The sequence below is a fragment of the Sminthopsis crassicaudata genome, chromosome 3 (assembly GCF_048593235.1).
Source record: "Sminthopsis crassicaudata isolate SCR6 chromosome 3, ASM4859323v1, whole genome shotgun sequence".
Classification (NCBI taxonomy): Eukaryota; Metazoa; Chordata; class Mammalia; order Dasyuromorphia; family Dasyuridae; genus Sminthopsis; species Sminthopsis crassicaudata.
The window spans coordinates 540241529-540265975 of NC_133619.1; the positions used below are offsets into that span (position 1 = coordinate 540241529).

The following is a 24447-nucleotide window of genomic DNA, read 5'->3' on the forward strand; positions in this document are numbered from 1 at the left end:
CTGGGCTGAAGAGTGTTACACCTTATTCAGAGTTCCCTCACTATCTGTGGCTCTAGAAAAACTGAGGCAAATAAGAGTTAAGTAACTCCCTTGGATCATAAAGCTAGTCACTTTCTGAGGCCAGATTTGAATTCACAAAGAGAATTCTTGACACCAGGCCAGGTACCCTATCCATCAGGCCACCTAAATGCCATATAATTTTACACACACACACAAACACACACACACACAAATACATATTTCTTTGTCTTATTTTGTGTCATAGACTCCTTAGAAGAATTTAAATTTCTTAAGAGCCTTGGCTTCCTTAGGTATCTAGCATTAGAATAAAGCCTTGTATGGAAGAGATGCTTGTGTTTATGGAACTGCATCTGTTCTCCTTTTCCTTCCTTACCCATGACACTTCATCTCCCAATTCCTGTCATTTTCCTAGCTATTCCCCAAGTCTGGAATTCTCTACCTCCTTATCTCAGTCTCCTGACTTCCCAGGCTTCCTTTGCAGCTAAAATCAATTTCAATGAGAAGGCTTTTCTGATTCTCTTTAAATTTACTTCTTTTTCTTGGAATTCATTCTGTAGGTAATTGGTTTGCCTATAGTTTTTGGCATATTGTCTGTGAACTCCCTGAGAATAGTTTTCTTTTACCTTTGTTAGTTTTCCCAGAATTTACCACAGTGCCTAGTATAAAGTAGGTGCTCCATAATTGCTCATTGACTGCAATGGATATACTTATGCTTTTGATTCCTCTGACTTCTAGTCTTTGGGCTAAATACAATGCAGATGAAATTGTAATTTTCAGTAGTCCATTAAGAAAAAATAAGGTGAATAATTGATCTATTATGCTGTACATAAGATAAACACAATATAACTAATTCATAAGTGAACCCTTTCATTAAAGTACTTACCTGATATCACATTATAATACATAGGTGAACCTGAGTGTTCAAGGGTTATGCTCAGAATTCAGGCCATTTACAGTAAACTAGAAAGGCTGAAATTATGCATCTGGAAAATTATCTTTATGTTTTTCATCCAAGAAGCAGAAATTTTAATGAATGTGTTTCTATAATTCTAATGAAAATGTTCATAAGCAAGTCGATCATGGGATAATTATGGTTTTGTTTTCGGCCACAACTTTTGCACATCATCTGCTTTTTCAGAAAAGGGTTTCAAATCTTAATGGCAAAATAACAGTAAAGAATAATGAAGTGACAGATCTTTGAATCATTTAAGTATTAAAGACAGGGACGGATAGTTCGGGCTTATTCTCTTTCTAAGACTTTTCTAAGACCTAAAATGTAACTATATATTAAGGAAGAAAATATGAGTGGAAAAAGAGAAGATTGAATGAAACCATGAAAAAAAATACTAATTTTATAGTCAAGAATTCAAACCCTATCTTATCATACTCATTACCTATCTGAGCTTGGGAAATGACTTAAACTTTTACTCATTGCAGTTAGTTATGATGATCTTTGATTTAAATCAACTAATCTATAAAAAAGATCATTGCTCCCCTACTAGAGAAGCTGTAGATAGACTCTAACAAATGGTATAAGCTAGAACATGTTCTTCTAACTTTTGGGTTTTTAGTATCTACCAAAAATATACCCTGATTCTAGAAGTTGTCTCCAGCAGGGTAAAAGTAATATACAATGCATAAGTTCAACAAAGATACATCCTATTCACTTGTGCTTAGATTCTGGGTAGCAAACTGGAGACAGAGAAGACATCATAAGCTGGAGAACATGTTATGGTCATGATGAGAGGACAGGCAAATAAATATACCATCATTTCAGCTGATGAACTACCATGCTTCATAAACAGGAAAAGCCTTGGTTTTTCAGTTGTATATGTGACTGATGATCTCTATGACAAAAGTAATGAGAGGTTAATTTTATTGCACCAGGAAGTGTTGTCTCTTCCTTAACTAGCCCCAGTTAAATGGACAGAGAACATTAGTATAAAAGGAGACTTTTCACAAGTTATGATCTTTTCCTTCCATGGACTATCACAAGATTAATTTCCAATTTCAAAATTCCATACTTCTTTGACTTTGGAGGGAATAAAAGGCATCTGATTGCAAAATAACTAATCAAAATTTGAGAGCTTAGGAGCTATCAGGTGCCTAAAACCAGCATAACCAAACAATGTTCAAAAGTATCACAAAGACCAAAATGAACAATAGAATGAAAAGACACCTCCCTCCTTCAATCTAGACTTCTCCCCTCCTCCTATTAAATCTCCTCTTGAATCCTATGCACTTGACACATGAGGAGATAGAAAAGAGGTTAAAGCATATAGTAGAGCAATAGTCAAAGACAATTTCACACTATGGGGGAGTAATTAGCATTTATATTACTCTGAAACAATAAAGCTGAGGAATAACTCCCACAGTAAATCTGATTGTAATCAGTGAAAATAGCCCCAAGTTTTCAATTCACCAAATCTTGGGAAGATAAACATACAACCTAAACAATATCAACAAACTATATTCAATAGCAAGCATAAATTTTCATAGAACAATCACATTTAGGGCACTGAATTTGAAATCAGGAAGAACTTGAAAACCTTCATCAGAGACTCACTAACATCAACAGGCCAGACCTTGCCCTAAACCCTGAGAATACAAATACAAGTTTAAAAAAAAAAAAAAAAAAAGGTTTCTATCCTCATGGAGCTTACTTCTAATGGAGGAAGCAACAAATAAAAAGAAGTTTGTGGAGGGGAGAAATACTGGAGAATTCCAGAGAATCTAACATGGTGGGAAATGAGACTTTTTAAATGGCCTGCTGCCCTCCTTCAGGTGAAGTTAACAGAGAAGCCCTCTCTCCTCTAATAAGGGGGAAGGCTCCAGGAAGAAAGATGATTTCAAGATGTGAGTTTCTGAGTTCCAGGGCAGAGGTAACCTTTCAAAAAGAAGAGCCTCTGGGATATGATGAAAAAGCCTAGAGGAGGGCAGTTTTATGACCTTGGTCAAGTAACTTAACCTATGTCTCCTTTGATTAGAACTTGAGGACCTCTAAAATTCCTCCAGATCTTACTTTACTATACTATGATGCAAAAGCATGATTAGGAAGATAGAAGGGGATTTTGTGATAATTCAGGAGAGAACAAACCAACTAAAATTCATAGATAGTAGTAAAGAAAAAAAAAGAATATTTAATAGATAATATGAGGGAACATATGTGAAATAAACTAATAAACTGAAGGAGCTTTTTACTTAATACTAAGAATACAATATGGCATAACAATGCTTCTTTTATAATATATTTGCAATTTTATTAGCCCTTCACCAGCCTCTTACACCATACAACTTCTTCCCTATCCAATGAGGAAGACCTTGTCTCATACTTCAGCAAAAAATTGGGGTGTTTGCCAAGAGATCCCTCTCCTGCTCCCTTCAAATTTTATATCTCTCAGTTGATTTTTCCCTACTATCTCTTCATTCTCTTCTGTCTCATATGAAGCATTGATCCATCTCTTTGCCAAGACAAACTTCTCTACATGTACCCCATCACTGCTTGCCCAGCAAATTGCTGCTCCCCAATTCTAATCGTTATTTTCTCCCTGTCTACAGGCTCCCATCCTGATGTCTACAAACACACTGGACTCTCCCCCTCCTTAAAACAAAACAAAACAAACAAACAAACAAAAAAGAAAGTCTCTTTCTATTTCCCCAAGCTATATCTCTATTTCTTTCTATCTATCTATCTATCTATCTATCTATCTATCTATCTATATCTATCTATCTATCTATCTATCTATCTATCTATCTATCTATCTATCTATCTATATACATATATATATATATATATATATATATATATATATATATATATATATATATATATATATATATCCTCTCCTTTGTAACTAAAATCATTGAGAAAATCATTTCCACAAGTGCCTCTACTGCTTCTCTTCTAGCTAGCATCCTAACACTCTTTGGCATCTAGTTATCATTCAATTGAAACTGCTCTTCTAAAGTGACTTTATTTAGACTACTTTCTCCTTTCCAAATTTTAAGGACACTGCTGTTTTACAGATCTATCTGACTGATTCTTCTCAATTTCTTTTGCTAGATCTTCATTCATGTCTACATACCTACATACATAAATGTATGCATGAATGTACAAATACATATGTATACATGTCATTGTTGTTAAGTAAAACAAAAGAGAATAAATAAGATGAAAACAGTATTAATATATGTGTATCCACATACATACATGTAGAAAGCACTCTTCATATCTATAGGATATCTATATCATTATCTATCACTATCTATTTATAACTATATCTATATGTGTCTGTGTGTATGTATATAACTATACATATACATACACAAAAGGAGACAGAGAAAAAGGGCAAGGGAAAAACAAAGAGAGAGGGAAAAAATAGAGAAAGACAGAGAGAATATTGTTATCTCAATTTTTTTTCCAGGAAAATTAGCAAGCTTGTAATTTTTAAAATTTAGCTTTATGGCTTTTTTGAAAAAGCAATAAATTTGATAATGTGTATATTAAAATAAAACTAGTTTTTTTTCTGGTTCTTATTTTGTTCAGTATCAGTTCATAAATGTTTTTCTGTGTCTTTAAAATTATCTATTTTTTCCAGCACAATAGTATGTCATCATATTCCTATACCATAACTTATTTGGCTATTCTTAAATTGTTGGACATCCTCAGTTTTTTCCCACAGTTTTTTTTTCCCCCCAAGTCAAGTTAACTAATATTCATTAAGTGCTTAATATACAGCACTCTGCAATCTAAAAAACAATACAAAAAGATCTGCTATAACTATTTTTGTACATAAAGAATCATTTCTCTTTCTTTGATATGTTTTGGGTATAGGCTTACCAGAAGGATTACTGGGTCAAAGAGGACCGATTATAAAATATGCTATAGCCATTACAGAGACATGACAGATTTAGGGCAATGAATGAGACATACACACTTCTATATACAATATCAAGGGAATTTGTTTAGCTTAACTATGCATTTTTAATAAATTTGTTGTTCTTTTTTTCCCCCTTAATCGATTGGGACATTAGTGGAAAAGAAAATAGATTTGTTAAGCTTTTAAAATTTTTCAAAATGCATATGGTTGCTAAAGATGTAAAATGTTCCATGAACTTTCATATGGAATTATTATATTTTAAATTTTATTTAACTTTTAATTTTTATAAGAGACCTCTCAAGAAATGTAAGTAACCTATAAATATTGGTAATGTCTAAAAAATCCTTTAAAAACCATCATGTTTATGTACATTATTCAGACCACACACATATGGTACGTATAAGTGCATGTATATATGTATACATGATGGAGTGTATGGATGTGTGTATAATCTTTAGATATACAATAATGCTCTTGGTATAACTCCTTTGATTTTTTTTATCATCTCAAGGCATTTAAAATTCTTTAATTTGTTTTAAAAATGACAAAAGTTTACATACTTATAAAAAGTGAAAAATCTGCACAATAATAGCTGGCATTTATTTAACAACTTAAGGTTTGCGAAGTTCTTTACTAATATTAACTCATTTTATATTTTAACAACATCCATATTTTATGTGGATTTTATAGGTAAGAAAACTAAGATTAAATCACGTGCCCAGGATTATAGAACTAGTAAATGTTTGAAGTTGAATTAAAACTCAGGTCTTACAAACTTCAAATTCAGTGCTGTTTCTTTTATACCATCTAGCTAATCAAGGCAGATTAGGTCCATATTATTTATGAATGAGCTATAGAGAGCCATATTACAGTACTAATTTTTTTCCTGAAAAAATTGCACTTGTTTCAGGAAATTTTGAATGCTAACTTTCTACTTTTAAATAGAAGATACTATTCCATATAACAGATCTTTGAAATTTTATAGTAAGGATGATTCACAATGTATTTAAAATTTCTTTTTTTCTTATTTTTTCATGTCATGGGTTAAAAATTCAGATTGAGTTTTTATGGTTTATGCATAATTTGGATATTTGACATTTTTGAAATAGAAAGATGAAGTGAGGACAAACTAAATTAACACTTAAAATATACATTTCAATTACCTTCTTATATTCCAGAGTTGGAGAATTGGATTTTACAATATAAATATATATATATATATATATATATATATATATATATATATATATAAACATTCTGGATAATTCAAGCACATATAGTCACATTCTATTCCCAATGACGCAGTGAATTGTCATCACCTTAAAAAACAGAGAACTGTTTTTCCAATATTTCTCTCATAGGCACCCCCAATTTCCATTGATGTGAGTAGAAAAAAAAATTCTACCACAAAAGCCAAATTCAATAAGTTATTAAATATGTATTAAAATTAAGGATTAAATAGCTCAGTTGGCTAGATATCCATGAAAATGAACCCAAACATCTAATTGACTTATACAGGAGAAAAAACGTCCTTTAGGCATAGTTCCAATTAGGTGTCATGAGCAAAGTCCAAAGTGAAATTGACTGACTGAATAAAAATTCATCTCTATTAATGGGAATAATTATTGAGATAAAAGTCTTATCAATGATAAATAAGCCTCGTTATCAACATATCTAAAACACAGAATATTCACTATGCTTTTACTCTGCAGTTATATAAGACATCTAGAATTTGGATTAATATTCAGAGAGTATAAAACCTTGTAATTATCCAGGTATTCCTATATATTTCATTTTTTGTTCACAACTCTGTGAAAGTAGAACTTAGAATGTGTTATGCCTACAGATAATGCCTACAGATTAAAAAACTAAGGATGAGAGTTCAATGACGTCTTCTGACATAAACTTATAGACAGGTACATATGAATGTGGACTCTTATGGGCAGTATCCTGTTTATTTCATTAAATTATTAAAATATACAAATATTATACATGATACTTGGTGAAGAGTCTATAATTTCATGGAGTAAAACAATTATTCAAATATTGTACATTAATGTGAGTGTCTATGTACTGGAGGGAAACTAGGTGGTACACTGGATAGAGTAATAGGCCTGGTATCAGGAAGACCTGAGATGAAATATGATCTCATAAACTTACCAGTTGTGATCCTGGGCAAATCAAATTGCCTCTGTTGCCTGATTTTTCACAACTACAAGAGGGAATAATATTATAATTGTGGTAATGATCAAATGGTTTATTTGTAAAGCACTTAGCACATTGCCTGGTAAATAGTAGACATTTATTAAATGCTTTTTTCCCTTTTAATTCTCCCTTCCTTCGTTCCTTCCTTCATTCCTTCCTTCATTCTATTCTATTCTTAGACATCACAACATAATTGTTAGAATCCTTCATAGTGATATGGAAGACAAGAAGATGAAAGAGTTTGGTGGGAATTGGATACTTTTTGTCTGTTTTGGACATGCTGAGTTTAAGATGTGTATGGTGACATACAATTACATATATATATATATATATATATATATATATATATATATATATATATATATATATATATATAATTTTATATCTGTTGACATACAATTGTATATATATATTATATATATAATATATGTGTGTATATATATATATATATATATATATATATATAAAATAGATAGTTGGAGATGAGGAACTGAAGATAAAGAGATGTTGGATGAAAAAAGTACACTTAAGAATCAATAAATGAATACTTAGGGGACTGATTAGATCATCAAGTGAATAATATAAAGATAGAAGAGCTATGCACAGACTTTGGAAAACAAGCAACAGGGGTGTGTGGCTGATTTAAGGTCCCTGTGAAGGGTGATTAAGCAGAGTGACTCAATGGGTAGGAGGAAAGCTAGAACAAAGTAGTCATAAAAACCTCAAGCAAAGAGATTCTTAAAATGAGAGTGGTTGATAGTTTCAAAGACTAGAGAAAGGTAAAACAAAATGTTTGGGATTGGGAGAAAGTCATCAAATTAGGCAACTAAGAGATTATTGATAACTTTAGAGAGAGCAATTTTGGATCAATGGCCTTCCTAAAATGTTGAATTTTGTGAACAATGGATAGTCCAACATGACTTAGTTAATTATTCTTTTAAAAATTAATTAAATAAAAAAGGGAAAAAAATACCCTAACTCAGGGATGTAAAGTATCTTGGAGGTAATCTGTTCTGTCCTCTTCATTTTACAAATGAAAAATTGAAACTTCAACAAATGAATATTACTTGCTAAATATTACGTGGATAGCAAAGTATGATTTTGTGAGGGATAGAAAATCCTATCCAAAAATGACTACTCAGAGATTACTCATAGAAAAGCAGAATTATTTATTAGAATCTCAAGAAGCAGACCCCATCTTGATCTGTGAGCCAAATTCACAGCAGGAGAGAGCCATTCCCTTGAAAATGTTCACAACTTTTATACATTTCAGGCAAAGAACCTCCAAAATCCCACCCTCCACGTGTTGTGATTGGTCATACAAGTCTGCCCTCCCCTATTTTGGTCAGTGGAATGCAAGATTTACAACCTTTGGTCACTTAATGCCACATTTGGACAATGGAATGCAGCCTAGGCCTTCATATGACTGGAGCCTAGTGGCCCTGGTTTATGTTAGCTAGCAGTCTCTGATCAATATGTCCTTAATCTATAAATTCTTCATCATATCTTACTCCCACACAATTTAAACCCAGGTCTTTTGATACTGAATAAAATGGTCTTTTCACAACTCTATATACCTTATTATCATCAACTGACCACAGTACTCCAAATGTGATTTGATCAGGGAATAGTAAAGTGTGCCAGCTGCTTCCTTATTTCTGGATTTAATACACCTCTACTTAATGCATTTTGAGATGGCATTAATTATTCTTAACTGAAATCAAGAGAAGTTTTGCCTAAGTAAAGTTGATTTGAAGAAAGGAAAATGTTTAAGTATCATCAAGAAGATGTTAAAAATCTGTTTGACAAATTCTTATTGACTTAATTACTTAGTGCAGATCAATTTGTACTACAGAGCTAGCTGAAATACTTTGGGTTGTTCATGGAGTCAAATTCAATTCAATTTAAAAATAATAATACTTTGTATGTGTAAATAACTGTTAGTTGCTGAGGGCTACAAATGTTTAGATTGATCTTTAATAAGTAATTTAAAAGAAACTTCTTTTTGATCATTTCATTTGAAAGAGAGATACCCTATGATTTCATTCTTACAGGGAATGACCAATGAAGAAACTAATTCTACTAATGTAGATTGTAAGCTACTCCATAATTGATAGTTTTAAAGAGTCACTCATGACACTAAGTTAAGTAACCTGCTCAAGGTCACACAGCAAATAACTGTCAGAAACAGCACTTGAACACATCTTTTTTTTCCTGACCAAGTATCATTCACTAGTGAACAATATCTCTCTTGATAATTAAAATGTGATTCAATTTATCATAATGATAACAAATTATACAATCTGATTATGCTTCCACAAAAATCCTGTAGTGATGTTTCACTATGACATGGAGATAAGAATTCTCCAAAGCTATGCCAGCAGACTTCCAGATTTTGCTAATACCAATCTAGAAAGTCATGAGACATCAGTTTATTAAAAGACTAATGAGTATCTGAGAGCTAGCTTAAGGTAGTACAATGAGGTTGATAACTATAATTTCCACTAAGGAGTAATTATTACTTGTATTATTTTTAGCCAGAGATGAGTTAAATGCAGAAATCTATAAAATGTCCACCCAATTCTGTTTCTTTAATAAGTATCAAGAAATGGGTTAAACGATCACATAAGAAACTCCTGAATGAATAAATGCATGAATGAAATGCATTTTCTAAGTATTATTATGTGTCAAGCACTCTGTTAAGCTTTAGGAATATAAACACATGAAAGATATGAAAAAGAAAGGAAAGTTGACCAAGGAATGGTAATGTGATTTGGAATTCATTGAGAAGTAGCAGATAACACTGTACCAGACACAATCAGTTGAAATCTTACCTATTAGAGCCCAAGTACCAATATCAGGAACCTAAATTTTGATGGATGTTGGAGGACTACCAGAGTGGCTACAGCATGGTTTGAAAAAATATTAGTTTAAGAATCAGGGTATTGACACAATAGGGAAAGGAATTAAATTATATCCATATTTATATTCTCACTAAGAATGGAAAAAGAAATGATTCTAGGATTTGACTGGATTGAATTGAAAAGTTTTAGCTAAATGGAAAGTAAACTCACTTTTTTAAAAAGAGAAAATATAAAAGCAGATAGTATCATACATCCACAGAAAACAAGTAATATAAAATTGTGGAACAGACAACTTATCTTGTATTCATAAGGAGAAGTATACACGTATAATGAAAAGAAATTTGAGAATAATACATATGTGAAATTATGTCAACTCAAACTTATCCCTTCTTAAAGCATGTAAATAGGCCTAAATTTAATAGAACTTTCTTCCTTATATTTAGCAGTATATATGTATTGTGTTTCTGTGCACAAGGCACTGTGCACAATGCATGATACAGATACTGAGGTAAATAATCTCTATCCTTATAGAGCAAACAATCAAGAATGGGAATAAGAGGGCAACTGGTAATAATAAGGAATGTGGAATTGTGGAAAGAGCATTTTTATTTAATATCAGAGCACCTGAGTTCAAATACTACCTTGCTATCCATGTAATGTTTAATAAATCATATCATTTATTGAGGCTTTGGTTTCTTCATTTGAAAAATAAAGGGAGAAGAAAAGACTGCCTTCAAGACTCAGCCCTGAGTCTAGAGTATCTTCCTCCTTTTTTATTTAATTACATTTTAAAGGAAAAAATTAACCAAGCAATATTGTACTACATGTTGTTCACAAAACTCAACAGCCATTTTCCTGATCCATTATAGATGCCATCTTTTTTTTCTTCATTTCTGACTGTCAGATTCCCTATCTTCCTTAAAGGCTCAATTCAGTTGTCCCTTGCTCCATGAAGCCCTTTCTTTCTTCCCAGTTACTTTTGTTCTTTCTTTTTTTCACATTTCCTAAAAAAAAAAAAAAAAAAAAAAAAAGATCAATCTTTCCCTTGTATAGTCAATCAAATCATACCCTAACACAATATACTAAAATGCATATTATAGTATAAGCCCTTTAGGAGATTAATGAAAAAAAAAAACAACTGTCATTTATATAGTGCTTTACATGTATTATATTATTTGAGCCATATAATTAACTTGGAGAGAAATCACTGTAAGTATTATTAACCCCATATTGCAGATTAAAAAAACTGAAATATAGAGAAGGAAAGTGACTTGTGTATAACCATATATTTGAAGATGGAATTAGGAAAAAACACAACAGTAAACAAGGCACAAAACACAGAGACAGGAAAACGTAGGTCCAAATTCTGCTTTGGATACTCACTATCATTGGGATTTCATATAAGTCACTTATCTTTCTGTGTCCATACTCTCTGTCTCTTTCCTGTGTAAACCAAGAAGGTGGGACTTAATAATTCCTAAGATTTCTTTGACCTTAAATCTATGCTGCTATTACAATCTAAAACTAAACATTCCTGACTTCAAGTCTTGAACTCAATAGATCATACTGTTGCTTGAAAGCAGGAAATGTTATATTTTTGTCTTTGTATTTGCATTGCATAGGACAGAGTAGTTACTTAATAAGTGGTAGTTAATCTGACATGGCATAAAATCTTTTAAAAGTTAATAAAAACCAATTATCAGACTACTACTTTCCAAACATTTTAGCAATCAAAGTGCATATAATTCAAAATTCTCTGGTAATATTCACTAGGGTTAACAGCATAGCTCCATGTCATTATACTTTGAGATGACTTTAGACATGACTTCATGCTATAGTGTTTTTTTTAATGGTTTTGTAATTGAAAATGTTAAACTCTCTATACATATAAGGTGTTATTCTTACTATACAGCTATAGATTTTCTAACTTTCTTCAAGTTTCTCTTCAAATCTTACCTTTTACAAAAGGGCCTTTTCCCTCAGTGTTAGTCCCTTTTCCCCTTCAATGTGTCTGACTTCTGATATTGTCTCCAATTTGTCATCACACACACACATACACACATACACATTATAGTTGCATGCATCTTATCTTATCCATTAGAACTGAAGGTCTTTGAAGTTTGGTAATATTTTTGCCTTTTTTTTGGATTCCTAATAGTAACCATAGTACCTCATACATAGTCAGGGTTTCATAAATGCTTCTTGACTTACTGATTCTGTAGAGAAAGTATATTATAATAAGACATAAAAGAATGCAAAAGACAAGGTAATAAAGGAAAATTAAAAAATATTATGAATGTAAAACTGTATGTATGTATGTAAGCACTTAGTAAAATACCTCTGTCAAATGTACTAAAGAAATTAATTAAAAAGAGAAAAAGAATACATTCTAAACTAATGTAAGTATTTAGGAAAATTTGCGTAAGTAAATTTTATTTTTATTTAATATTTTATATTTAATCATATTTGAAAAGAATGACAAATAAAATGCTGATATATTCATATTAAATATTAAAAATCATATTCATATGATTTTATTATGTAATTTTTAGTTCCATTGACAAAGGTCACAACCAATATATATTACTTCCCTTATACACATTGGAAAATCAGGTTCAAAAAGAAAAGTTCCCTATTTCTCTGACAAGCTCCAAGACTATTGTTAGTGTAAGTTCTTTTAAAACTCAAAAGAAGAGGCTCAACAAAGGCAGGTCTTGAATCACATTTTTATGCTTGGAGGCTCATCATCAGACTAATTGCCTCTATACACCTGAAAACTAGACCACAGCTCTAATTCTGCCCCCTTTCTGTGGCTGCCCTGTGGCTGAATTTTTACTTCACTCTGTACATTATAACTTCCTCCTAGCTCCCTAATCTGCAGGCTCTTAAGGAATGACTTAATAGCCACATTCTGACATAAGTAGCTCCCTATCTAAAAGTGGATAAGGTCCCTTCACTTAGGTCAGTAATTTCCCCTGTAGGTGCCAATTTCACAAGTTCTCCAAATCTGGTTTCCAGATCTGGAAATATTCTTCATGGGTTTCATTTGCTTTATTGTGGGCCTCCTCCTAGAAGTTGTTTGCATTTAGGTGTTGCTACTTTGGGTGTATATAGATATATGGAACTCTGCCTTGCAAATTGTGTTAGAAAAATCATATATTAATATTATCTTTGCTCTATTGTGCTTTTAAAATTTATTTTGTTAAAGAATTCCTAATTATATTTTAATCTGATTCTGGCCAAAACTAAGAATGCTGGTTCTTTGTTCCACGTTTTTGCTGTACATCTTCCACTAATTTGAAATATTATATGTTGTCAATTTTAAAATTCTAGGTATTCTCTACATATTATACATATACATATACATCTTGCTTATAATAGGTAGAAGAAAAACATCTTTGCTCAACTTTCATAATCTTTCTTTTTTTTTTTATTTAGAATTTTTCCCACAGTATATATGCATGAGTGATTTTTTTATAATATTATCCCTTGTATTCATTTTTCCAAATTATTCCTCTACTCCCTCCCCCCGATGACAGGCAATCCCATACATTTTACATGTGTTACAATATAACCTAGATACAATATATGTGTGTAAATACCATTTTCTTGTTGCACATTAAGTATTAGATTCCGAAGGTATAAGTAACCTGGGTAGATAGACAGTAGTGCTAACAATTTACATTCACTTCCCAGTGTTCCTTCTCTGGGTGTAGTTATTTCTGTCCATCATTGATCAAATGGAAGTGAGTTTACTTTCACAATCTTTCATAAAACTAGACTGTCATGTGGCTTTTTGGGTTTTTTTGTGAAATTACATTGAACTGAATGCATATTTAATATCTAAAAATACTGTATTTCCTGAGAAATCATGAAATAAGGTATACATGACATCAATGGTAGTGATCAGTAAACCCAGAATAAGTGTAGTTTCTGGACAAGCATATTATAGGGCAATGTTTGGAAAGATTTGTTTAAATTTGTCCATAGGATTGGTGTTACTAGATTAGATAATGCATTTTAAAGTAACTTGTGAAAAGGGATACAAAATATTTAAAGGCAATACCTTTAACTTTCTTCTTGTCATAATTCCTTTCATTTTAAAGTGATCTTTTTCCTTCCTTTCTTATTTCCTCCCTCTCCTCCTTTCTTTTTCTTTTTCCTTCCCTTTTTTCTCTTCCTTTTCTTTATCTCCTCTTCTCTCCAGCCCCTACATGAATGAATAGTATACTACTCACATGTCACTCTTCACATTCCTCAAGCAAAATCTCTTTGAAAGAAAACACATTAAGGCACTTGGTAAAAAAAATAATAATAATTGTACTAGATTGCCATATAGAGAATGCATTTATTGTTAAAGTCTTAAATTTTTCTTTTCATTCAATTGAAGATGTTTTATTCAGTTCTTAAAATGATTTCCCTGTTTGCATTACTTTTATTGTTTTCCTAAGAGTATGATTATAGACTATATTCAAGTTCCATATAAATCAGTTTTGGTTAAAACAGCAACAAAAATATATTCTATATGCAGAAATATTGCATTTGCCAGAGTAGCCCATATTCTCCTATGTCAGAGATATCAAAAGCAGCTGGGACAGTGAGTTTAAAATGAGGAAGCTATGGCATTACAATACAATTATGGTTGAATTACATTTGACTTCAGTTGTATGGAGACATTTCAGGTGGACATGAAGATTTGTTAATATACATGCAATGATTATTGCTCATTCAGGTATCATTTACAATATACAAAGAAGATTATCACATGCAATAGTCATTTGAGATGGACAATGATAATGATAATGCTTATGGTGATGATGATGTCTAGAATTTATATAGCACAACGAAATAAAGATATATATATATAATGTATGTATGTATGTATGTATGTATATATATATAATCTAATTTAATCACCTAACAACCCCATGAACTATTTATTATCTCCACTTTACAGATTAATAAGTTGAAGCTAAAAAGAGTATAGTGTCATGTCCAGGGTCACATAGTTAATGAATATCTAAGGCAGGTTTAAGTGTAGGTCTTTCTGCCACCATGTCTAGTATTCCTTTCACTATGCCACCTGTTTATAAATACAAGTATTTTCCTCATTTTATACATGAAGAAACTGAGACTCAATAAAGTCATATATACCCTTCTGAAATAATATTTCTAATAATGAAGAAATAATTATGGTCAGGCAACAGTGTATATGAAAAAGTGATGGTTGTTTTAGTAAATTAAAAATTAAACATATCTCAATTGTGTATAATAGTGACTAACGAGATAATGAGATAATGGTCTACATTATAAGGTAAAATATCCAGGATGAGGAAGCTAATTATGCCTCTGGCCTGGTCAAATGACATTTGGATTATTGTGTTCAGTTGCAGGTACCCTATTTTAGGAAAAGATAATGCTAGATTACAGCACATCCAGAGAAATAAAATAAGAATGATGATAGTGTTGTTTCATTGGAGGAAGAAAGACTTGGATGGACTGAGCTTGATCACAGAGCCTTCAAGTAGATAAAAGTCTGACATGAATAAGATGGATCAGGCTTGTGGGAAAGCTGAAGAGGATATAATCAGGAGTAATGGTTAGAAATTGGCAAGACACATATTTAACCTCTATCAGAATTTTTGCTGTCTTAGGGAGGAGATAGGTAAAAGAGGGAGAAAAAAATAGAACGTAAAGTTTAAAAAAAATGATTGTTGAAAACTATCTATACATGTATTTGGAAAAATAAAATACTATTAAAAAAAAGAAATGGGCAAGAGGTAGATTGTGGCTTAGAGTAAGGAAAATAACATATTTTTAATTTGTTTTTTTACCAATTTGGATCAAATAAATATATTTAAAATTTTATGTTTATATAAATTAGGACAAAATATTTATATATTTAGAATTATACATCAGTTTTCTAATTAAGATAAGAGAAGTATAGATATAGATCTGAGAGGGAACTCAGAATTATTTAGTCTTTCTCTCCACTATTTACAGATGAGAATACAAAGTCTCAGAAACAATCAGTGAGAAGCCCAAGACCATACATGTAGCAAATAGCAGAGTTGTGATTCAAACTCACATCTTCTAACACCAAATCCAGTGAATTGTCCAAACCTTAAATGGGTTGTCTTCTGAACCAGTGGGTTCTCCATCACTGGAAGTCTTTATAGATTGATAACCACTTGGCAGTGATGATAAAAAGAGGAATGACTTCTGATTCTGAGATGATAGAATTTAGTGATGCAGGTGAGAACTGAGTCTAACTAGGCAATTGTGACTAGTTAATCTTAAAATACTGCTGCAGGTGCTACTCCATTGGGAATTTCCATGACTATCTGATGACAATTACAACTACTGCTGCTACAACAACAACAACTACTATTACTACTACTATTTGTACTTTAGAACATTGCTATTTCTGAAATAAGGTTATGTCTAAAGTTCATTTTAGAGGCATAATTTACATTCTATAACAGCAATTTGGTCTTACTTATTTCTGTACACACACACACACACACACACACACACACACACACACACACACCCACCCATGTAAACCCAGAGGCAATAGGTGGCACAGTGGCTAGAGTTCTGAGTCTGGAATTAGGAAGACTAACTAATCTTCGTGAGACCCTAGCCAAGCCACTTAACACTCTTTTTGTTGTTTTCTCCCCTGTAAAATGAGCTAGGGATGAAAATGGCAAACCACTTAAATATCTTTGCCAACAAAACCCCAAACAGAGTCACGAAGAGTCAGATACAATTGAAATAAATGAACAATGAAAACTCATACACATATATTAGTGTGCATATAAAAGTATTCAGATAACTTACCACATACTGTTTGTTTATATTATTTAAAAGTTACCAATTTCGATTATGTCAATAATGATTACATATTATAACATCCTAATCATCCTATATAGAAGATATTTGTATGTATATAGCAAATATTCATAGATTTGATAAGGGTCATTCCAACATATTTTTATAAATAAACTGAAATGCCAAGTCAATTCCTTGTTTTCAAAAGACATTTGTGTAACAATTGCATAATCAAGTTAATTTCAACAAACTCCAGCAAATAAAAGTCACTTGACTTCTTGACAAATGAGAATAATTTGCCATGTTAAAATATGGCAAAATGTTTAAATTGGCCTGTGGGATATTCAAGGTATATGTCTTTGCGACTTTCAAATACCACTGCTTTTCTATATAGGATCTAAACAAATGGAATTAAATAGAGTAATTAGTTGAAGCCAACAAAATGCAGTATTTGCAATTGCTTTCCTTTCATCCTCTTCCCCCTTCCCTGCTCCTTAGCTCCTTCTTTCACATCTTAATAAAAAAGAAAAATAAAAACTAAAAATCTGTTGATCATCAAATTGGGATTGAAACCTTTTTGAGACACATATTGTGATTTGATTTTTCCATTTGAGTGTAGAAATATCTAAGGAACTCATTTAAATTTATGGAATCATAGAGTTTGTATGAGTCTCAGAAATAATATAGTCCAACTTCCTAGTATTTGTGATTTTACAAATATGCATTTAAGTGATTACAAATACCAAGGTCACACAGGTAATAAATGGCAAAAAAAGGGATTCAATTCCCAATTAGTTCAATTCAACAATTATTTACTAAATGTTTACTGTTTGTAAGGTACAATACTAATCACTGATAATATTGAAAGAAACATCTCACATAGTCTTTGTCTTCAAGAAGTTCACATTCTTCTAAGGGCAATGTCTAGCTCTTTATTTGAAATAAAAATAAGACACTTTCCTTTCATGAAACATGTCCTATTTATATAGAATTTTAGATTTTGTAAAGCATTGTCTGCACAACACAAAAAAATATGTTGAAGACATATATGTGTATATCTAAAAATCTATCTACAAATCTATCTCTATATAGTTTGTGTATATATTGGTATGTATACACACATATATGTAAGGTATGTGTGTATATATACCTATATATATATATATATATATATATATATATATATATACAAATATACATATATGTATATACTGATTATATGTGTGTGTGTATATATATATATATATATATATATATATATACATACATCTAGATACACATACATAATAGTTAAAGAAACTTAGAAAGTAGAAAGAAAGTGATTCTCCTATATTTAATATAGGTAGGGGCAGAATTTGGATTCAGGTCTCCTAGTTCTTAGTCCAGTATGACTTTCTTTTTCTACTTCAGTTCAAGTAGGATAAAAAAGAGAAAAGAGAATAATGCAGCAGCCTCTGTTAGCTGCCATTCTCAATGGAAAAAGGAAAGTTTTGAGCACCAATGAAAAATGTTTGTACCAGGGAAGTGTTGGACATGTCAAGTAACTAAGTCTGGTGAGTCTTTCAAAATAATTTCCATAATAGGTATGGAGAATTGATGAAATTTTACTGATTTTGTCCCCAAATTGTTATGTCTGTATGTTTTTTAAATGGTGAAACGGAAAAGAAAAAAAAAATTTGACTATTTAAGGAGAATCTCTAAATAATAATAATAGTAATGATGATGTTGATGATAAAAGTTGGGAAATTGTAGTTTTTACCAAAGACCACATAATGTTTTAATCAGCAATTTTGTAATTGTGTGTAAACCAGAATGTTACATTTACCCTGGGAGGTATATGATGACCTTAAAACCACCATTTTTTTTTTTTATAATTATTCACATTTTTCCCCCAATTTACTTTCCTTTTCCTTAGCAACAAAAGTCATTGTTTTGTCATAAGGAAGACTAACAAAGGAAAAACACACACACACACACACACACACACACACACACACACACATATATATATATATATATATATATATATATATATATATAATACATCAGAAAAACCAACATAAACCTGTTTGGCATTAAGCGAAGGTAGTGTCCCACACTCACATTCCCATATTTCTATAAAGATTCAGGGGGAGGAACACTTTGAAAGATTTTATTGAGGACCAACTTAAATCATTATAATTGCACTGCACTGAGTTTTGATTGGTTGTCACTCTTATACTTTACCTTGATGGTACTGTTTATATAGTTTTACTTCTTCAGTTTATTTCACTTTTCATCATATCACAAAATTTCCCCTTATTCCTCCCTTTTACACATTCATTATTTTAGTACAAATTAGTTTTACAATCCTATGCCAAAATTTGCTTAGTTATCTATTCAGTGAAAGCTAATTTCCAGTTTTTTCTTACTATAAAAAAGCACCATTTATTAATGAACACCTCCTATGAGTAAAACATTGGTATAAGACACTAGCAAAAATTACAAAGATTCAGACCTTATCTTTAAGAATATTATAATTGGGGACCAAAAATGAGAAAACAATGCAAATAATTCTAAATGAAAGTCATGGTAAAGAAGAGAGAGAGAGAGAGAGAGAGAGAGAGAGAGAGAGAGAGAGAGAGAGAGAGAGAGAGAGAGAGAGAGAGAAAGAGAGAGAGAGAGAGAACACAAGTCATTTAACCTGAATTCCCATGTCCTCATCTGTAAAAGACAAGGGTTAGAAGATTATCTCTAAGATGTCTTCTGAGTTCAAAATCTTATGACTGACTCTGATGTAAGAAATTATAAGTAAACAATAAAAAATGAAAATGTATTAAGACTTTGGTTCATATTTCACCTCTGACACAAGATATGACCCTGATCAAATTCCTTAACATCTCAATGTCTTAATCAGTATACAAAAACATAAATTGCACAAAAGGTATTTATCTGACTTTGTAGATGGAGTTACTTCATGAATAGTTCCTATACCAATGAAATACATGACCAATCTAATTTTAAATAAACAAACAACTAAAATAATTATTATTCCAAGAACTACATTAGAAACTGAATCAAAGAATGATTCTGAGTTATAAGAGGAAGATCTCATATTCTCTTACACATTCAGAAAATGCTTACTGTTGAAAGGCTTTGAAGAACAGGAAATACTTCTTTCTTGTCTCTTCTTTTAAATTGTATTTTATTTGTTTTCAAACATCAAAGAAACTTGGGAAGATTTGCATGAATTAATGCAGAAAGTGAAGTGAGCACAGTCGATATAAAAGTTCATACAGGAGCAATAAAAGAAAGGAATGAGTATGAAGACTTAAAATATTCATTATCAATACAATGATTATTCATGATTTTACAATACCCAGAAGAAGAAAATTGCCTGCCTCCTGACAGAAAGGCAGCACATAATATGTAGAGGGTGACACAAAATTTTGGTTGAATAATATTTCAACAGAAAAAGTGAATTTCACAGTGATAGGACAACATGAAGAAAAAGGTGACTTGGAAATGAATGGGACTAATTTTGGGGAAATTGAACAAATTTCATTTCAGTACAAAAGTAAGTGAGAAAAAAATATTAGGAGGTATGGCTGGAAAATGAAACAAAGACCAGAGTTCTTTATTGGAACTTTGTCTTCCCAGAAATCAGGTGGAGTTAAGATAATCAAAAGTCTTTATTCTTGGTCTTTTGAGATAGAGGTCAGGGAATTAGATCTAACAATCTCCACACCCCCTTCCTCTCTCTCCACAGTCAGGAGAATTGACTCAATTTCCTCCTCCTACTCCACCCACACAAGTCACTTCCCCTTCTTTGTCCACACCCACCAATCCAGCCAGCACAGAATGAATAGTTGGGGAGGGTCCTCCTTCAAACATGCTAATAGAGAAATGTCCAATTGGCAATTAGTCTCAAGTGCTCCATTATCCAAGTGCATTTGCTCAGTTCTAGCCCTTTACAATTCTTGAATGCCAGATTAATGATTATTCATCTTATTATATAAGAATGCAAATTTTTATTTGTCATTTTTAGATATATGAAGACAGTTCATCAAAATAATCCTGTAATTGATAAAAAGTAACCATTTGATTTACAAAGAAACATTTGTACCTAAAAGATACAAAATATGCTAAGTAAGCACTTGACTGAGAAAATTGTGTGACTCAAACTGATTCAGTTTTGCAAAACTGATTTCATTTTGAGATTTAAATATAATTTTTCAATAAATCCCACCTGTTTGTTAATCATGTGAATTGAATAGAATCTGTTTCATATCCCAGGAAAATCTACCTGTTGTTCACTTTCCCCTTCCAACTTCTGAAACTCACTCATCCCCCTCCCAATACATAAAGTCCTTAATCTTAGATACTGATTTATAGCCTGTTAATTGTTTTTTATGCATAAAAATCTGTTTCCTCCTGTATTGGGAGTTCATTGCCAAGCTGAGGTTGCCTGGTTGATTTGTTATACAACTGACTTACATTGTTTAATAAAATGGTATGTCCAAAAGCTCAAGCTTCTGTATCCTCAGTAATCTCTACTTTTTCCCATCACAAAGATTACAAAGATCAAAATGAACTAATTCCTGCTGTCACAGAGCTTAAATTATCTTGAGGGACTAAATATGGTGCACTTAAATAAATAAAAAGTAAATGTAAAGTAACTAGAGGGATCAAAAAAGAATTCTAGAAAGTGGTGAAACTTGAGCTGGGCTCAGAGGCATGCTAGGTATTTTAAGATGAGAAAATATCAATTAGACAATAGAATTGATTGTGCAAATATTCATGTTGGAGAATGTTTTCTTTGTACAGGTAACATCTAGCAGATCAGTTGGATAATACAGATATAGGGCTTTGTAAACTTAAAGTTCAACACAAATGTGAGTTGTAATTTTTATTATTATTTTAATTATTATTATTATGGAATGCCAGCACTGTAGGGCTGATGAAGAGAGAAAGACTGAGGGTAAGAAAACCAGTTAGGAAGTTATTGAAATGTTCTTAGTGAAAAGTAATACAAGTTCAAACCAAGGAGGTGGCAATTGGAATGAAAAGGAGAGACAGATAGCACAGGAGATGTAATGCACCAATCCATCTTATTTTTTCATTTCCAAACCATTTTTTAGGATTTTATAGATCAATATTTATTACTGGATAATACTATATAGTGCTTTAGAGTGGAGAAAATAGAATGATAAACACAACCAAGTCAAAATATATAACCAAATTTATGATTTTGCTTTAAAATATGATTTATAGCTACTTACCTTTGGATTCAACCCTTATTATAGTGTAATTGCTTTTATGTAAACTTGCTCCCCAGCCAGATTTCTAGTCTACAGTGATCAATCCATACACTCCTGAACATAGTCTGATTCCTAGTCCTAGATCCTCCCTTCTAATCTAACTTATATTATGGGGCTGAGATGATTCTAGAACCAGGTTTTTCTCTTAAGAGTGAAAGAATCACAGACTTTTAGAGTTAGAAGAGATACAGTCTTAGAGAAATAATTATAAAATATGTATATAAAAATAATTATGACTAATATACATGAAAAGTAGTCACAGGCATGGGTTTGACAAATTGGAGTGCCAGTTTAACTTAATCTAACAATGTATGCCAAAGACTTCACTCTCTGGACACGTTTATCCTCTAGTGGCAGCACTAGATCTCAGAGTTCTTAGTCTACCTATGTCATTGTCCAAGAGATTCTTCAACTAAAATAAATAAGAAATAATTAAAGAAATAAATAATCTTATATAAATTACCTTTAATGGTGATCTTGGCTCATGATCATATCAGGTAAGGAGTCAAATCCTGGCTCAGATGTTCAAGTCTTTTAATCCCTTGGAGGCTCACTTTTCTCATCTGCAAAATGGGGGAAATGATACGTGAACTTCCTAACTCAGAGATTGTTGAGAAAAAAATTTGCTTGTGTAAAATTAGTTAAAAGAAAGTTTGTCAAGACAATCAACTAAGCAAATTTATCCCAAGAATATTTAAGAAAAAGGATAAAATACAGGAGATTATATGAAAAAATATAAACATTATAATAACAAATTGTTTTTCCTTTTAACAGTTGAATAGGTCCACTATAACCTCATAGTTTTTTTATAAAGGGAAATATATAAAGACATAAAAAAGAACAAAGAACTGGACAAGTACATTTAAAGTAGATCCTTATTAGAAGTGAGACAATTGGGAAGATATTGTGAGATTATTATACAATATACCTTAAGAGAAGTTCTCTAACCTGAACATTTAAAAAAGCACCATAAGGATTTTGATATCCATGGACCTTTATGCTTTACTTTCCACCCATATAAAATTTCTATGATTACATTTTAGAAATATATCTATGTCTATATCTGAACCTCTGACTGTCAATGCCCAAATACTTTTCTCTACTTCTAGCTAAAAACACTCCCCTCAATAGTACCATTTTCTTTAACATCTCACACTTGATCTAAATTCCCCCTTGCACATTATTCTCTGAATGTCTGCACCATTATTAACAAATATGTTTTCATCTCAAATCTATTCCTTTCTCTCTTTCTTTCCAAATTCTGGAATTCTTTAAGACCTTTTTCCTTTCTTATGCTGCATAATGCTAGAAGCAGAGAAAAGTATTTGGGCATCGACAGTCAGAGGTTCAGATATAGACATAGATATATTTCTAAAATGTAATCACATTCCCTGACTCCCAACCTTTCTCCCCATCCCTGATCTTGTTCTCAATACTAAGGGGTTTCATACAACTATGCTTAATTTTCCTAATTTTTAATTCCCTATGTGTAGTTGTTGATACTCTTTTTTTTAAATATCCACATATTCCATTTCCATGTTTATTAAGAACTCTGAAATTCCATTATCTAGTCATAATATTTTACTGTTACATCTTTTCTAAAGTCTCTTAAAACTAGTTCTCATCTTCATCCTCACCATAACTTTTTTTGCTTCTATATTCAATTACTTTTTAATCAATCATCCATCCATTGCTGACATTCTCTTTTTCTTCTTGTGACCGTTTGTTGAATCAATTAAATTCTACACTATCCTCTGAATTCAAATCCTACCCTGTTTTGTCCTTTCATAGTTATGCTTTGCCAAATCACAATCTTACATTTATTTCAATATTTACTCTTATTACTCTTATTCATTTGGTACTACACAGTTGTAGAGAAACTAATGCAAATACACTGAAGGAATCTACTATGAATTTATGTCATATAATCTTAATTGGGCCCTTACTGAAGCAAGGCAGACCTATTTTCCTCATATAGTATTTATCATACTATAATGTCTATTCCAAATATTTTCATCCTTCCTTACACCCCCAACTGTATTTCTTTTTTTGCCCTTCCCAGTTGAGGATTTCATGTTTTATGGCAGAAAACAAAAAAAAGAGATCATTCACAGAGAGCTCTTTTTCCCCTTTTTTCTATCCTTATCATTCAGAACTCTTTCCTCACTATATCTTCCCACATCAAACATGAAGAAGTAACTTCTCTTTTTAAGCACCATGAATCTCTCCATTCTACCTTGAACCCATTCTTTCCCAACTTTTCCAACCTCAGTCATCACTACACTTTCTCTAATCATCAATGGCTCCTTATATACTGGCCCTTTCCCTGTTGCTGATAAATAT

The 24447-nt window shown here is 31.6% G+C and overlaps 1 protein-coding gene across 4 annotated transcripts in view; it reads right to left on the reverse strand.

Moving 5' to 3' along the window:
• CNTN5 (contactin 5) overlaps positions 1-24447 on the reverse strand; it is a 1627773-nt gene that overhangs the window by 1422514 nt on the left and 180812 nt on the right. For all 4 annotated transcript variants that reach the window (XM_074304449.1, XM_074304446.1, XM_074304445.1 and 1 more), the window contains exon 2: positions 22568-22667. The gene's annotated coding sequence lies outside the window, so the exon portion shown is untranslated. The remainder of the gene's footprint in view (positions 1-22567; positions 22668-24447) is intronic.